Source organism: Mobula hypostoma, chromosome 1 (assembly GCF_963921235.1).
Source record: "Mobula hypostoma chromosome 1, sMobHyp1.1, whole genome shotgun sequence".
Taxonomy (NCBI): Eukaryota; Metazoa; Chordata; class Chondrichthyes; order Myliobatiformes; family Myliobatidae; genus Mobula; species Mobula hypostoma.
The window spans coordinates 102,436,331-102,453,975 of record NC_086097.1 but is presented as its reverse complement, the minus strand read 5'-3'; the positions used below and the strand labels follow the sequence as shown (position 1 = coordinate 102,453,975).

The window sequence follows — 17,645 nt, the reverse complement described above, 5'->3', positions numbered from 1 at the left end:
AGCGACTCACATGGGTGCACAAGTCTGGGAACAAAGAAGTTACTGTGTTTAAATTTCATACTTCATGGGAAAACACCTGTCTCTCAAAGTGGCTTTTCATGACGTACAAACGAAAGGGTGGGGCAGTAATAGAGACTGCTGGAGTATTTTAGGCAACCAGAAGGAGGGGGCATGTGAATTGAGCCAGGCTGCAGGGTTGGGGATTGCATAGTGTTGTGGGGAAGTATTAAATACACTGGAAATTCTTGCATAACTTAGTGAAATAAGACTTGCCTGACAAGTGTTAGAAATATGTGTTTCAGAGGTTAGCACTTGTGTTTATAATGGTGCTCTTAGAGAGCAATGCCATTCATCAGTTCTTAGCCATAATATTGCAGTTTTGTTCTTCATCCCTCTGAGAAAATACTGAAGCTGCATCTATTTCACTCTCAGTCAGAACATTCAAATTCTTCATTGTGTATGTTTCTCTTGCGTGTTTTTTTGAAAGATATCAACATATGCCATTTGTACAAAAATGTGGAGTTTGTTTAGGGAGTACTTGCTGGGGGTTCTCGATAAGTTTGTCCATTCAAGGTAGGGAGAGGATGGTTGGGTGAGGGAACTATGTGTGACGAGATGTAGAACATTTGTCAAGAGGAAGAAAAAAGCTTGCGTAAGGTTTAGGAAGCAAGGATCAGTCAGGGCTCCAGAGAGTTACAAGGTGGCCAGGAAGGAGCTGAAGAATAGACTCAGGAGAGCTAGAAGTGCAATAGAAGGCCTTGATGAGTAAGATTAAGGAAAAGCCCAAGGCATTCTACTCGTACAGTGGTGCTGTAAAGTTTGTGAACTCGGTAGAATTTTCTCTATTTCTACATAAGTATGGCCTAAAGTGTGATCAGATCTTAACATAAGTCCTAAAACTAGATAAAGAGAACCAAATTAAATAAATAACACCAAAATCTTCTGTTGGGAAACAGTATGTGAACCTCTAGGGTAATGCCTTCTCCAAAAGCTATTTGGAGTCAGGTGTTCCAATCAATGGTGCCCTGTCCTATAAAAAAGACACCCAAAGTCAGGTTACTGACAGAGCCTGCTCTTCTCAAGAAAGATCTGTTTATGTGCACCATACCTCAATCAAAACAACTTTCAGAGAACCTTAGAAGAAGAAAGAATTGTAGAGGTACATGAAGCTGGAAAAGGCTACTAGAGCATTTCTAAAGACCTGAGTGTCCATCAGTCCACAGTAAGAGAAATTGTCTACAAAAGGAGGAAATTCAGTACTGTTGCTACTCTCTTTATGAGTGGGCATTCTGTAAAGATCACACCAAGAGCACAACGTGCAATGCTGAAGGAGGTGAAAAAGAACCCAAGGTTAACCGCAAAAGATCTGCAGAAATCTCTAGAACTTGCTGGGTTCTCTGTTCATGGGTCCACTATAAGAAAAACACTGAACAAGAATGGTGTTCATGGAAGGACGCTATAGAGGAAACCACTGTTCTCCAAAAAAAACATTGCTGCACATCTCAAGTTTGCAGGGGACAACCTGGATGTTCCATGATGCTTCTGGGACAAGGTTCTGTGGACAGAAGAGACAAAATTTGAACTTTTTGGCAGAAATACACACCACTATGTTTGGAGGAAAAAGGGCACTGCACATCAACGTCAACACCTCATCCCATCTGTGAAGCATGGTGGAAGGAGCATCATGTTTTGGTGCTGCTTTGCTGCCTCAGGGCCTGGACAGCTTGCAATCATTGCGGGCACAACGAATTCAAAATTCAAGACATTTTCCAGGAGAATGTCAGGGTAGTGGTCCGTCACCCGAAGTTTAATAGAAGTTGGATAATGCAACAAGACAATGATCTGAAAGATGAGTAAATCAACAACAGAATGGTTTAAGAAGAAAGTTTGTGTTTTGGAATGACTGAGTCAAAGTCCTGACCTTAATCCCATAGAAATGTTGTGGGAGGACCTGAACCCAACAGGTCATGTAAGGAAGCCCACCAACATCCAGAGTTGAAGCAGTTTTGTAAGAAGGAATGGCCGAAAATTCCTCCAAGCTGACATGCAGGACTGATCAACAGTTACTGGAAACATTTGGTTGAAGTTATTGATGTACGGGCTGGGGGGGGGGGTCACCCCGGGTTCTGAAAGCAAAGGTTCACATAAATTTTCCAGCAAATGCATGTAATATTGGATCAATTTTCTCAACAAATGTTTTTTGTGTTATTTATTTAGTTGGGTTTTCTTTATCTCGTTTTAGAACTTGTGTGAAGATGTGATGACATTTTAGGTCATATTTGTGCAGAAATAGAGAAAATTTTACGGGGTTCACAAACTTTCTAGCACCACTGTATGTGAAAAAAGGAAGGATGACCAGAGTAAGGGTAGGACTGATAGGAGAAGAAGCATGTTGCTAGAGTCAGAGGAGGTAGGTGGAGGTATTTAATGAATACTTTGCTTCAGTATTCATCAGTGAGGGGGAACTTGACGTCTGCAAGGACAGCGTAAAGCAGTCTGATATGCTGAAACATGACAATGTTAAGAAAGAAGATGTGCATTAGGATAGATAAGTCCCTGGGTCCAGACGGGGTTTGCCCCAGGTTACTAATGGAAGCAAGGGAAGAAATTGCTGCACCTTTGGCGATAGTGGCAAATGTTATTCCTTTGTTTTAAAAAAAAGGATGTAGGGATAATCCTGGGAATTAGGCCAGTCAGTCTTACTTCATTGGTGGGCAAATTATTGCAAGATTCTAGAGAAGGGGTTCCCAACTTTTTTTTGGGACCCCTTGCATTAACTGAGGGGTCTATGGACCCCAGGTTGGGAACCTCTATTCCAGAGACAGGATTTATGAGCATTTGGAGAAGCATGGTCTGATAATGGATAGTCAGGATGGCTTCGTGAGGGGCAGGTTATGCTTTAATGTCCCTGATTGAATTTTTTGAGAATGTGACAAAGCACGTTAAGTAAGGTAGAGCAGTGGATTTGGTGTATATAGATTTTGGTAAGGTGTGTGTTAAGGTTCCCCGTGGTCAGCTCATTCAGAAAGTTAAGAAGTATGAGATCCAGGGAAACTTGGCTGTGTGGATACACTGTAGAGCGGGCTTTGTCTGCTCACAGAAGGCAGAGAGTGGCTGTAGATGGAGTTTATTCTGCTTGGAGGTCGGTGACCAGTGTGTTCCAGGGGATCTGTTCTGGACCCCTGCTCTTTGTGATTTTTTTTATATACATAAATGACTGAGGAAATGGAAAGGTGGGTTAGTAAGTTTGCAGATGACATGGAAGTTGGTGGAGTTGTGCAAAGTGTGGAGGGTTGTTGTAGGATGCAGCAGAACATTGAAAGGATGCAGAGCTGGGTTGAGAAGTGGCAGATAGAGTTCAACCCAGAAAAGTGTGAAATGATTCATTTTGGCAGGTTGAATTAGAAGGCAGAATACAGGGTTAATGACAGGATTCTTGGAAGTATAGAGGAACAGGGGGATCTTGGTATCCATGTCCATAGATCCGTCAAAGTTACCGCATAAGTTGATAGGGTTGTTACGAAGGCATATAGTGTGTTGGTCTTCATTAATTGAGAGACTGAGTTCAAAAGCTGCAAGGTTATGTTCCAGCTCTATAAAACCCTGATTAGACCACATTTGGAATATTGTGTTTAGTTCTGGTTGCCTTATTGCAAGAAGGATGTGGAAGCTTTAGACAGGGAGCAGAGGAGATTTGCTGGGGTGCTGTCTGGACTAGAGGGCATGACTTTTGAAGATAGAGGTGTACAATATGATTAGAAGCATAGATCATGGACAACCAGAGTCCTTTTGATGAAATGGCTAATATGAGGGGGCTTATCTTTAAGATGTTTGGAAGAAAGTATGGGCAGATGTCAGAGTTAGGCTTTTTTACTCAGAGTGGATGCATGGAACTCCCTGATGGGTAGTAGTAGAGGCAGATAGACACATGGATGATAGCTCCCCATTTTTCTATGTAGGAGGGAAAGATTAGATTGATCTTTGAGTAGGTTAAAAAGTCATCACAACATGTGGACCAAAGGGCCTGTACTATGCGGTAATGTTCTGTGTTATCTGACCTTCATCTGTTAAAAACAGTTTCCCTCTATTTACCTTAAAGCTTTTTAAACTATTTGTATCAAATTTCTTCCCAGCCTACTGTATTATAAGGAGAAAGTACGAGATTCTACCATCTGTCTATGTAACTTTAATCCAATTTTATTTGGATTATAGCACAACTTCTACAACTTAGAAGAAGGAAGGAACATCACTTCCAAGTTCCCTTCCAAGTCACATATAGTCTTGACCTCAGTCAATACAACTATTTCTTCTCAGTCAAATCCTGAAACTTCCTTCCTAATAGGTCTGTGGAACATTCTGTAGAATTTTAGGAAGATGGCTAGGAACAAGCAGTATCGGTCCTTCAAGCAATGTCCACATTTTGTGGAAAATAACTGAAAAGAAATGATTCCTTTTTCCTCAGATAATTGGTTGAATTACTTTTGTACTCTTGTAGAGTCACATAGTACAGAAACAGACCCTTTCAGTCTACCATATCTATGCCAGCCACCAGAAACCTTTCTATATTAATCCAATTTATCAGCTTTTGATTTTTAGCTGTACCATTTGTAATTCAAATACTCATCTAAATTCTCTTTAAATGTCTTCACAGTACTCGCCTCCACCACCTGTGACTGTGTGTTCTAGATTCCAACCGCCTTCTGCATTAAAAAAAACTCTTCTCTTGGGGTACAAGTTGATAACGCCATGGATTTGGCAGCACAAGTAGATAAGCTGATAAAGAAGGCCTGTGACATGCTTGCCTTTATTGGACAGTATTGAGTAAAAAAGAGTTTTAAAGTCATGTTGCAATTGTATGTAACTTTGGTTAGACTATATTTAGAGTAGTGTGTGGAGTTCTGGTCACTGCATTATAGGAAGGGTATGAAGGCCTTGAAGAGAGTGCAGAAGAAGTTCACAAATGTGTGGGCTTGAATGAGAGACTAGTTAGTGAGAGGCTTATTTTTCCCCTGAGTGGAAATATCAAATACTTGAGGGCATAGATTTAAAGTGAGGGAGGCAAAGTTTAAAGGAGATTTATGGGGCAATTTTTTTTTGAACAAGGAGAGGTAGGTGTCTGAACTGCACTGCTAGGGAAATGGTGGATGCTGGTACAGCAAATGAAGAGGCAGAGTATGGAGGGATATAAACTATATGAAAGCAGATAGGATTAGTTTCAATTGGCATGATGGTTGGCATAGACAGAGTGGACTGAAATGCTCTTCCTTTTTTGTTGTTGTTCTATGTTTGAAGTTATAACTGATCTCCGTCTCGGGCAACATCCTGCTGATTCTCCTCTGCACCCTTTCATGCAATCATAGCATGGCAACTAGACCTGTACATAATACTATTATGTTATTATGAATGCTTTATAATATTTTATAACCTCCCTGTTCTTGTATTCTATGCATGGTGAATGAAGGCAAGTATCCCATATGCCTTCTTGATCACATTATCTACCTGTGCTTCCACCTCCAACAAACCTGGCACACAGAGATTCCTCAGTTCCTCAATATCATCTAGACCCCTACCATTTGCTGTATTTCTCTTGACATTTTTAGTCTTTTTTGTTCCTCCCCAAATGTATCAGGGCAAAATTCCATCTCCTACTGCTCTCCCCATTTGACTATTTGATCAATGTAATCCTTTAGTTCAATGCTTTACTGTTGATGCTACAGTTTTGGTGCATCTGAAACTTCTACATCCATATCCTGATTGATACTTAGAATAGAATAGAATAGAATAGTACAGCACACTACAGGCCCTTCAGCCCACAATGTTGTGCTGACCCTCAAACCCTGCCTCCCATATAAGCCCCCACCTTAATTTCCTCCATATACCTGTCTGGTAGTCTCTTAAACTAGAGTAAAGCCCTAGCTCCCTTAATCTCTGATCATAATGCATACTCTCTAAACCAGGAAGCATTCTGGTAAATCTCCTCTGTACCCTTTCCAATGCTTCCACATCCTTCCTATAGTGAGGTGACCAGAACTGGACACAGTACTCCAAGTGTGGCCTAACCAGAGTTTTATAGAGCTGCATCATTACATCGCGACTCTTAAACTCTATCCTTCGACTTATGAAAGCTAACACCCTATAAGCTTTCTTAACTACCCTATCCACCTGTGAGGCAACTTTCAGGGATCTGTGGACATATACCCCGAGATCCCTCTGCTCCTCCACACTACCAACCTGCCATTTACTTTGTACTCTGCCTTGGAGTTTGTCCTTCCAAATATTATACTTCATGTAATAAACCATATGGATTCCAGCACTAATCCGTGTGTGGTTTTCTCTCCAAAGCCTTCATGTTATTTCTGGGGTTTGGTATCCTGGTTTTGTGTACAGTGTTTGATTGGGCACAGTTTCCACCCTTTCTACTGTTTACATCTGTTCATAAACTGGAAAACAAAATATTGGAAATTTGGAATGAAAAACTGAAAATGCTCTGCAGGTCAGGCAGCATCTATGTAGAGAAACAGAGTTAATGTTTCATGTCAATGATCCTTTATTCAGGCCATTGACCTACAATATAATAACTTTCTCACTACAGATGCTGCCTGACCTGAACAATTCCAACATCCTGTTATTATTTCCTTTTATTTTAAACTGCTCTGCTCACCCTTCCTACCAATTTTAAAGATTTATATGCACCCTGGGTTTCTTTCTCATATTCTTTTAAGATTGTAACACAAGAAATACGAGAGGTAGAAGAGGAGAAGAGGTTAGCTAAAACAGCTGGCCTGGCCAAACAAGGGGCTTGGACCTGGTGGGAAAGTGTTGAACAACGACATCTATCTTGGAATGTTCTGTGGCAGATGGAACCGCTCCGCATTTCTTTTCTACGCAGAGCAGTGTACGATCTGCTCCCAGCACCTGCCAACCTCAGCACCTGGTATGAAGATGAGACAGACAGGTGTGCTGCTTGTGGCGAGAAAGGAACAGTTCAACACATTTTGAGTGCATGCAGAGTCAATCTTTCCAGCAGCATGTACACTTGGAGACATAACAACATTCTCAAAGTTGTAACAGAAGTGGTTGAGCAGAGAGTACTGCAGCACAACTTATCTCATGCCCCATGCTGCACAGAACATTGCATATTGATTGTGAAAGAAGGCTCCAAGTAAAGGGTGTACAGCGCAGGCTCACGATCAAGCTTACTTTCTTCAGCCAATGATTGGTGTGTCAAGGCCGACCTGGATGGGAAAGGCAGTTTCCCGGAGCATATAGCTTTCACCACATTGCGTCCAGATATAATTGTACGGTCTGAAACCAGTAGAGAAGTGGTTATTGGTGAACTCTCAGTTCCCTGGGAAGACAACATCGATGAAGCCCATGAGCGCAAGTTACCAAATATGCAGAATTAAGATCAGAGTGCAGAGACAGAGGGTGGAAGGTCTCATGCTATCCATTCGAAGTAGGCTGCCGTGGCTTTATTGCGTTCACTTTCCAGAAGTGGCTGCGTGAGCTTGGCTTCACTAGAAGAGAGATCAAGTCAACCAGCAGGTCTGTAGCTGAGGCAGCAGAGAAAGGATCAGCATGGGTGTGGACCAAGTATGTCCAGAGGGGCAGATAGTCGGAAAGTGTATACATCTTTTGCAAACCCTTCAGTAGTTGCATAGAGGCCTGAAGAGTAGACTATCTGTTGAATGGTAGCGACCAACAACTCTGATAGAGGCAGATGCCAAGTTTTTAAGCTCACCAGTGGGAGATGGTGCTTTAGCACTGCTGGCCCACCACCTTGAGGGAGTCTTGATCATAAGTGGGCCGAAACTCCTGAAGACAGGTGGCAGGTCAACTGATGATCCCACTGGTGATAGCACAGGACAGTTAACATCTTAGTCCACGTGTATTTTCAATTCTGCACCCTGGGTTTCTTTTCTCATATTCTTTTAAGATTGACCTTGTAGTTTGTATTATATTTTTCCTTTCCTTTCAATCGTGTAAATTTTCATTTGCACGTGAGTTACCATTCTACCAGATCCCCAGCTCACCATTTGTATAGTTTTGTGATATCTACAGATTTTGAAATTGTGCCCAAGTCTAGTTCATTAACATGTGGATACAGCAGCACAGAGATTAAGCTATTGATCAAGCAGGCAATGTCCTCAAACAATGGTTCAGAAACATAGTTTGGAACTTGCAATGGGATCTGGGGGCCTGACATTCTAGAATATAAATAATATCTGGAACTTAAAATAATGCATCAGTAGCAGTAATTATGAAAGTGGTAGAATGGTACAAAGCCAAATAGGTTTTCTAATATTCTTCACAGAAGGATATATCCAGTTTGGCCTGCACATAATTCCAGAATCAATAATATGATTGATAGTTAACTGCCTCCTCATTTCACAGGCAACTGGGAATAGACAATAAATGATCATTTTGCTAATAACATTTACTTCCCATGAATGAAATAAAATAAAAATCAAAGCCAGCAGTGGTCATGGAATCAGACCCTGTAACCTACTGACCCTGTCCCAAATATTTGCAATGATCTGACATTAATACCTTTTCATATTCTTCCCACATTCACTTCAACTCATCCCACATTCTACCACTCAGAGGGGCAATTTACAACAATTAATCTCCCACCTTACACATTTTTATAGTACAGAAGAAAATCTGGGGGGAAACCCACTCCGTACAAAGAGTAAAAGGGAATGGAGAGTTGATATTGGACCACTGGAAAATGATGCTGGTGAGGTAGTAATGGGGGACAAGGAAATGACAGATGAACTTAATGGGTACTTTGCATCTGTCTTCACTGTGGAAAACACTGGCAGTGTGCCAGAGGTCCATGAGTGTCAAAGAGCAGAAATGAGTGCCATTGCTATTACAAAGGAAAAAGTGCTAGACAAACTCAATGGTCTTAAGGTGGATATGCCAGCTGGGCCAGATGAGCTACATCCCAGAGACCTGAGGGAGGTTGTTGAAGAGATAGTGGATGCATTGGTCATGATCTTTCAAGGATCAAGAGAAATCTTACCTGACAAATTTGTTAGGGTTCTTCAAGGAAGTAACAAGCAGGGTGGACAAAGGAGAGGCGGTGGATGTCACTTACTTGGATTTTCAGAAGGCATTTGATAAGGTGCCACACATGAGGCTGCTTAACAAGATAAAATCCTCTGGCATTACAGGAAAGATACTGGCATGGATAGAGGAATGACTGACAGGCAGGAGGCAGAGAGTGGGAATAAAGGGGGCCTTTTCTGGTTGGCTGCCAGTGACTAGTGGTGTTCCTCAGGGGTTAGTTTTAGGACTGCAACTTTTCACATTGTTTGTCAGTGATTTAGATAATGGAATTGATGGCTTTGTGGGAAAGTTGAGGGATGATATGAAGATAGGTGGAGGGATGGGTAGTTGTGAGGAAGCAATGTGATTGCAGCAGGACTTGGGCAAATCGGTAGAATGGGCAAAAAAAGTGGCAGATGGAATACAGTGTTGGGAAATGTATGATAATGCATTTAGGTAAAAGGAACCAAAGTACGGACTATCATCTACATGGGGAGAAGGTTCAAACATCAGAGGTGCAGAGAGACTTGGGAGTCCTCATGCAAGCCTCCAGAGGTTAATTTACAGGTTGAGTCTGTGGTAAAGAAGGCAAATGCAATGTTGGCATTTATTTCCAAGGAAATAGAATATAAAAGCAAGGAGATAATGCTAAGCCTTTTTTTAAGACACTGGTCAGGATACATTTGGAGTATTGTCAACTGTTTTGGGCCCCATATCTTTAGAACAGAGATACGGAGGAATTTTTTTAGCTAGAGATTAGTAAATCTGTGGAATGCTCTGCCACAGACTGCGGTAGAGGACAAGTCTGTGGGTATATTTAAGGTGGAAATTGATCGTTTCCTGGTCGGTCAGGGCATCGAAGGATATGGAGAAAAGGCAGGTATATGGGGTTGAGTGGGATTCGGAATCAGCCATGATAGAGTGATGGCACAGACTTAATGGGCTGAATGGGCTATTCTGTTCTGTCTTATGGTCATCACAGGGAGAACATTCAACTTCCACACAGATGGCACCTGGCTACTAGTATGTGAGACTGTGGCTTTACTAGCTGGGCTAGTATTGTCGTCCTGAACCTTTTAGACCACATTCCAGCTTGCCCGTTAGCCAATTCTGTATTTGTGCTCTTGGTCCCCTTTTTACCTCAAATATCAACTTTGCTATTGCATATATAGAATCCATTGTACAAAATACAAACTGAACTTCTTCCTTGCTATTATCCCATAAAATCTCTGTCTCTGTGTCTCTGCCTCTCTCGTTGGTGGGGGAGAGTTTGTTGCTGATTCTCAAGTCTGAGAATGCAGGGGTGGGACACAGTAGACTTTAACGCCATGAATCAGCGAGTTGATTCGTTTATATTTCCCCTCTCATGAGTGACTCCTCTCTGTCCCCTTATTAGGGGGAGAGAGAGCCTGTGGTATGTTGAATTGTTGTAAAGGCATCCGTTAGTCTTGCAAAGTCTTCACTCTCCAGGGCGCAGGCCTGGGCAAGGTTGTATGAAAGACTAGCAGTTGCCCATGCTGCAAGTCTCCCCTCTCCACAACACCAATGTTGTCCAAGGGAAGGGCATTAGGACCCATACAACTTGGCACTAGTGTCGTCGCAGAGCAGTGTGTGATTAAGTGCCTTGCTCAAGGACACATCCCGTTGCCTCGGCTGGGGCTTGAACTCACGACCTTCAGGCCTTAATGCCTTAACCACTTGGCCACGTGAATTGTTGTACTGCAGATTATATCTTTCATGGAGGCTTTGCTATTGCTTGCTTGCTTAGGGGGTGCTGATGCTTTTTTGCTGAAGTAAGTGGGTGTGGATGGGGGAGGCTCGTTGCTTTGCTGCTGCTTGTATGTGGAAGGGGGAGTAGGGGAGCTTTGGGTTCACATGTTTTAACTGTCACTCACTCTTCCGCTTTTGTGGATATCTGTAAAGAACAAGAATTTCAGGTTGTATATTGTAAACATTCTCTGATATTAAATGGAGCTGTTGAACAAAGAAACAGGTTCTTGGGATGTTATTTTCCATATTTCTTCTGGCACATAGATGTTAGTAAAATGGAGGGCGATGTAGGAGAGATGGGTTAGTTTGATTTTGGGGTAGATTAAAATGTCGGCATAACATTGTGGATCAAAGAACCTGTACTGTACTGTGCTGTGATGTTCCATGTCCTATCCATTAAAAGCTGCATTGTAGTATGGAAGACTCTGTGCTTGGAAGTGGATGGCGGATTGGAATTGGGGAAAAGTGACACGGTTAGAGGGAAACCAGCTCCAGTCATTGATATGCGCTTCCCAAGTTGGCAAACGTCCTGAGAGAGGCAAACTTAAATAAATTTACTTTGAACAATATCTCCTCCACAATCTGCTTCAGTACAGGTGCACCATGCACCCTTATCTAATTTAACAGCCTCACATGCAGCACCTTGTCAAAGGCATTCTAAAAGTCCAAGTAAACAAACACCCATTGATTTGCCTTTGTTTATCCTGCTTGTTACTTCCTCAAAGAATTCCAGCAGATCTCCCCTTACAGAAGCCATGCTTATTGGCTTATTTTATGTGCTTCCAAGTACCCTGAAACCTCATCCTTAATAACAGAAAAAACATTACGAAACACTGAAATCAGGCTAGCCAGTGCATAATTTCCTGTTTTTTTTTGCCACCCTCTCTTAAAGTGTGGAGTGACATTTGTGATTTTTCCAGTCCTCTGGAACCATTCCTGACCCTACAAATTTATTCAGCTACAGTACTGTATTTGTCAGTGTGGAGCAGTGAGTGAGTTTGTGGGAGCAAAGGATGCTGGAATGGCAAGGGTGGTGTGCTGCAGGAGGGACGTGGGACACGTGGCTGAGAAGCAGTGGCAGGTGTTAACACCAAAGACACGTTTTTCTTTTGTTTAAACAACTTTACCTTCAACAGCTCAGTTCAATCCTGAGGGCTGCTACCCTTTTATCCCACAATTCCCTCCCCCCCTCTCCACCAATCTGGCATGCATGCGCATAATGGGGAAGTACGTATGCCCACTAAATCCAAATGAACAGAACTCAACAATCTCCACCTCCTTTTTTATGTATATAATTTTTTAAAATGTAAAGACAATTCAAATATCCATTAGGACATGAGAATTAGTTCTAACCCATGAAGAACCAGTTCTTAAGGTACCAAATGCCTTCACTAAGTGCCTTTAACAGCACAAGAGCTGGAGCTCCCTTGTTGTCCTTTGTGGTTGACGGCAGCATATGATGAATTTTCTGTGCTTGGACAAGTTCTTTGGTGCTGCTTATCTCTAGATGAAGCCTCTTCTCTGTAACTGACTTGGTGATTTGATGGCATCAACCAAAGAGTAGTTGTCTGTGACACAAGTTATTTGTAAACTGCTCTTCTTCGGATCACCATGGAAAAGCGCAGAATAGAGTGTGGCCAGATAAACAGCATTGTCAATACCTTCAGACATTGTAAGGGTTTCTCTTTTCAGCGTACTTTGTATAACTCTTTGGATCCTTTTTGATTGCCAATAGAGAGGTGAAAATCCTCCCTCTTCCACCATCAGTACAATAAAATGTCTCCTTGAGTCCGTCCATCAGGAAGATTTCCAAGTGAGGCCTCACTGAGCTCTTTTCCAAGCTGTTGAAACTTCAGCCACTTTTTCAGATTGCATTCTGCACACTATCTTGTTTGCTTCATGTAAAGTTTGTACTATGGCATTTTTTATGCTGGATGCCAAGTTGCAGGCATCAAGCATGATGTTGTGTCTGCTCTGCGTTGCCACCAATCAAATCTGACCTATCTTTGACCTAAGTTGCTTGGCTTCAGCTTCACTGAGGGGTGCATCCTGTTGTGTGGCATGTGAGGATTCCATGTGGATTGTCTGAAGATTCTTGACGTAGCTTTCTTGGTGGAGTTGTACAGTAACGTTAAAAGCAAGGATGTTTATCCCTACATAAGCAGAATCTGTCATGTTCCTTGCACCCAACCTGAAAGGCTGATTTTAGCTGAGGGATAACTGTTGTGACAAAGTTTTATGAGCCTCCCCATATGAAGTCATCTTTATGACATACAGTACTCCAATCACATGACATTGTGAATCTTGCCAGTAAAAAAAAAAGCTGGATCCACTTGTGACCTTTTTTCACCTGTTTTCAACATTTCCTTGACCTTTTTTATACCAGTAAAGTGATGCATCTGCTAGACCACACACACTTTTTGAGTTTCCACGGTGTTCCTTCACTTCTGGCTTCAGCTGGGGCGGGTGGGAGTAGGGGGGGTTTTAATGTAAATGTCACGTGATAGCTCCATCCCCTGTAAGAATGCGGATTTTATGTCCATGCAATGGGTTTGCCAATGCTTTTGACATATCGCTGAGAGAAGTAGTTGGAGAGACTCTGATGCACATGTTGGTGAGTCTTTTTGGAATTCTTTTATGTTCAGTTTTTCAAAACCTCTAGCTACCAGACGTGCTTTTGGTGTATTTTCTGTCTGGGTTTCTTTCAAAGGGCACACCAATCTTCTAGACTCTGTCTTTTGACAATGTCTCTGGCTTTCTCAACACTCCACTATTTCTCCAACTTCTGATTTCATCCTGTTTTGCAGATTCCAACAACACCTCTTTAGTTACTAGGGCATCTTCATCTTGACATTTCTCGGATGATCCAGCCTCATCTATACTTGATTCAGTATGAAGTCTGTCTACACATGACACGTGGACTGACGTGCCAACAACTGTGACTGGTTCTAGGTAATTCAAGTTGTACCAACTTTTGTTTCTCCCAGTGGCTTTGTCTGCTCATCCTCAGACTTCGGCTTTGTATGAGATACCAGTGCTTTGGTCTAAAAATCTCAGTTTGTCCTGTTTTAAGGCTAAAACTTCATGTTGTCTTTGTACTTGATAATTTCTGTACAAGCAAGTCTGAGTTCCCAACTGCACTCTCTTCCACACTGTCTGTGCCACTGTTGAGCAACTCTGTTGGGTCCTTAGCTGCACTCTCCTCATCTCTCTCTGTGCTATGTGACCGTGTGCCAGGTAAGTGCTTTTCATTTTTTGTATCGTTCTCTATGGAGTTCTGATGGTCTTCAGCTTGTGCTTACGTAGTCTGGAACGATGCACTCTGATGTATGTACCTCCATGTCTCATGAATAACAACTCCATTCTGACCAAAGACAACTCCAGGACCTTTCTGTTCTGTACAGTCTGCTCTTTTGTAATACACACTGTTCCCTGTCTGATGTTTGTCATCTATAAGACGGACCTGTGCCCTCAGTGCTTTTCGAATTCTCTCTGAACACTCTACTTCAGTGAAAGCCTTCCTTGATACATGCAGTGTTGAAATATGTTTCCCAACCCATTCACTCCTTGTAGTGCCCGCTAGAGCAAGTGGTGTGTCAACCAGTACAGAGGGAAGGTTTGGATTCTGGCCAAACACCAGTTGACACAATAAGGGTCCAGTCCAGGGCTATGTTCCAATCACAGCTATTCCTTTTCATTACCTTCAGCATTATTTCAGTAAGTATTTGTGTCGCTCTAGAAGTCCATTACTCCAAAGACTGTTGTACTTGTTTCAATGTTAAAGTTTTCTGCCGTATCTCTGAATTCATCATTATTAAATTCACCACCATTATCACTGAATACTTTCCGAGGTGGGCCAAGCACACTTATCCAGAATGGATGAAGTTTTTTTTTACCATCTCGGGTGAGTGCCTCATTGTATTTACAATGCTACCAGCACTGAAACGTGTGAACTCATCAGTGACATGGAAGTACCACACTCCTTGCTCTGGTTCGTGTAGGTCTATGGCTCCTGTTTCATTGTATTCAGATGCTAGCGGCAGACCAACCGCAGCCTTGGGCTTTCCAAACTTTTGGCGTGTCACACAGCTGTCAATTATCTGCTTTAGAATGGAAAAATAATCTGCATCTTTGTTTCCTGAACTCCTGAGCAGTTTCTGAAGTCTATCTGTTAAAGTGTGTCTAAACTGCTTGTGAAGTTTGAGCACCACTTTGCGTTTCTCATCTATGGTCATGTTTTGTGTGACGGTTCTCCCACTGGTTCTCAGTAATGTCTTTATCGAGAGTGTTCACATAGTAATGTCCAAGGCTGGTGAGTTCAAGAGACACTGGCTGTTGAAGCATCATTGCTTGGTCATTCTCTATATCTAGTACTGCTCCTTTTTTCTTTAGGGAAGATTTACTCAAGAGTAATGGAATGTTCACTGGTACCACCTCCATTTCAATGTAACATTTTATCTACCCTGTTTTTGCAGGAATTTTACCTCTTTTGGTGGAATGCACAAACTTTCCATCTCCAAATTTGAATGCATTGTTACTAGGTGTATCTGTGTTCATTGGTTTATGCACTTCATTCTGGTTTAGTTCACTTACATAGCTTTCAAGCCGTTTTTCTCCACACACTGTGTGTATGCATGCTGTATCAATAACAGCAGATACTAGAGATCCTATCATCAAAACCTCTGCCTCAGATATCTCTGCATTAGTAAGTGATTCCTTCACAAACAATGTGATATGACACGCTTCTACTTCTTCAGATTTGTTATGTTCTTCAGTTGGCTTAACTTGTTCACTTCTGTGTGGACAGTTTCTTGCCCAGTAGTAAATATTTTGATATGCTGCACATTTCTAATGGTACCATTGTCTGGTCAGTCTGGGAACTACGCTTGCTATACTCTTGTTTCTGCTCAGTGGAATATGCCATTTCCTGAATCAAACTAATTCTGACTGTTGTCTTAGCAGCCTTTTCTCCAAAAATTCTCTTGAGTGCTAATTTCTTAGATCGAAAAGTAAGTTTTCTGCATGCAATTAACAGTAGCTGTCTGCCTTTCATGTCTAAACATGCAATATGCAACAATTTAAAAGCCACAGCATCAGGAGGTTCCATTTGTATTTATGCATGCGAGTGTACTTTTGTTCAAAATCAATAAGATAATCAGCCATATTTTTAGAATTGTCTCTGTAAATATTGTCAAAGTCTGAGTATGCTTCATAAATCCAATCCTTTTCTTCCTTCAGAAAACAGTCAATTGTATTTATTAGTGTATTCATTCAATCAACTTTGTTCAGGTCTTCCACTGAAATTCCCATCTCGGTCTCTCCTGCTCTTCCCAGAAAGCAACAGCCAAGGCTTGCCTCTTCTTCTCCAGTTCTGTAACATGAATCCATATTCCAATTTCATTTCTCCAGCTTTCGTAAGGCTTGCTGTCATCAAATGCTGGCAGGATCCTATAATTGGAAATCATCCTCTACTACCACTGTTAACACCCAAACAACAAGGACATGTTTTTCTTTTGTTTAAGCAACTTTCACCAGGTTCAGGAACAGTTATCACCCCTCAGCCATCAGACTCTTAAACCAGAGAGGATAACTTCACTCAACGTCATTCATCCCATCATCGAGCTGTTACCACAATCTTTGGACTTTTCATTTCATGTTCTCTATTTATTGTTTATTTATTTATTATTATTATTATTATTTCTTTTTGAATTTGCACAATTTGTTGTCTTTTGTACATTAGCTGTTTGTCCTCTTGGGTACGGTCTTTCAATGATTCTATTGTGTTTCTTATACTTGCGGAGTATGCCTGCAAGAAAATGAATCTTAGGGTTATATATGGTGACATATATGTACTTTGATAATAAGTTGACTTTGAACTTTGAACCTTCTGTGTGGAGAGAGGTTGCCCCTCAAGTTCCCTTCAAATTGTGCCCATCTTACTCTGAACTTGTGCCCTGTAGTTTCAGACTCCCCTTACTCAGGGAAAGTGACTGGCACCTCATCATTCTATAATTTATAAAGCCTGTATAATGTCATCTCCTCAGCCTCCTAAACTCCAGGGGAAACAGTCCATAATACAAAATTATGCCATTTCGCCCATCGTTTGCTCCACCATTCAATCATGGCTGATCCCTTTTTCCTCTCCTCAGACCCGCTCCCCAGCCTTCTCCGCGTAACCTTTGATGCTGTGTCTAATCAAGAACCTATCAAGCTCTGTCTTAAATACACCCAACAAGTTGGCCTCCACAGCCGTCCGTGGCCACAAATTCACCACGCGCTGGCTAAAGAAATTTCTTCGTATCTCTGTTTTAAATGAATGCCCTTCTATCCTGAAGCTGTGCCCTCTTGTCCTAGACACCCCATGAGGGGAAACATCCTTTCCTCATCTACCTTGTCTAGGCCTTTCAACATTCAAAAGTTTCATTGAGATACCGTCTCATCCTTCTTAATTCCCGTGAGTACAGACCCAGAGCTATCAAATGTTCCTCATATGATAACCCCTTCATTCCCGGAATCATCCTTGTGAACCTCCTCTGAATCCTCTCCAATATCAGCACATCTTTTCTTAGATGAGCTGAAACTGTTCGCAATACTCAAGGTGAGGCCTCACCAGGGCCTTGTAAAGCCTCAGTGTCAAATGCTTGCTCTTGTATTCTAGACCTCTTGAAATGATTTTATTTTTCTCACCAACTGACTCTACCTGCAAGTTCAGTCCCAACCTATCCACTCCCAGCAACATTTTAACACTCTTTACAGTTTAATCACATCCTGCCTGTAGCTGGAACGCCAGAACTGTACACAGTAATCCAACTGCGGTCTTG

General features: G+C 41.9%; 1 protein-coding gene across 4 annotated transcripts in view; it reads left to right on the top strand.

Annotated features, from left to right (window-relative positions):
- tmem62 (transmembrane protein 62) overlaps nt 1–17,645 on the top strand; it is a 103,522-nt gene that overhangs the window by 12,624 nt on the left and 73,253 nt on the right. The gene's annotated exons all lie outside the window — the stretch shown is intronic.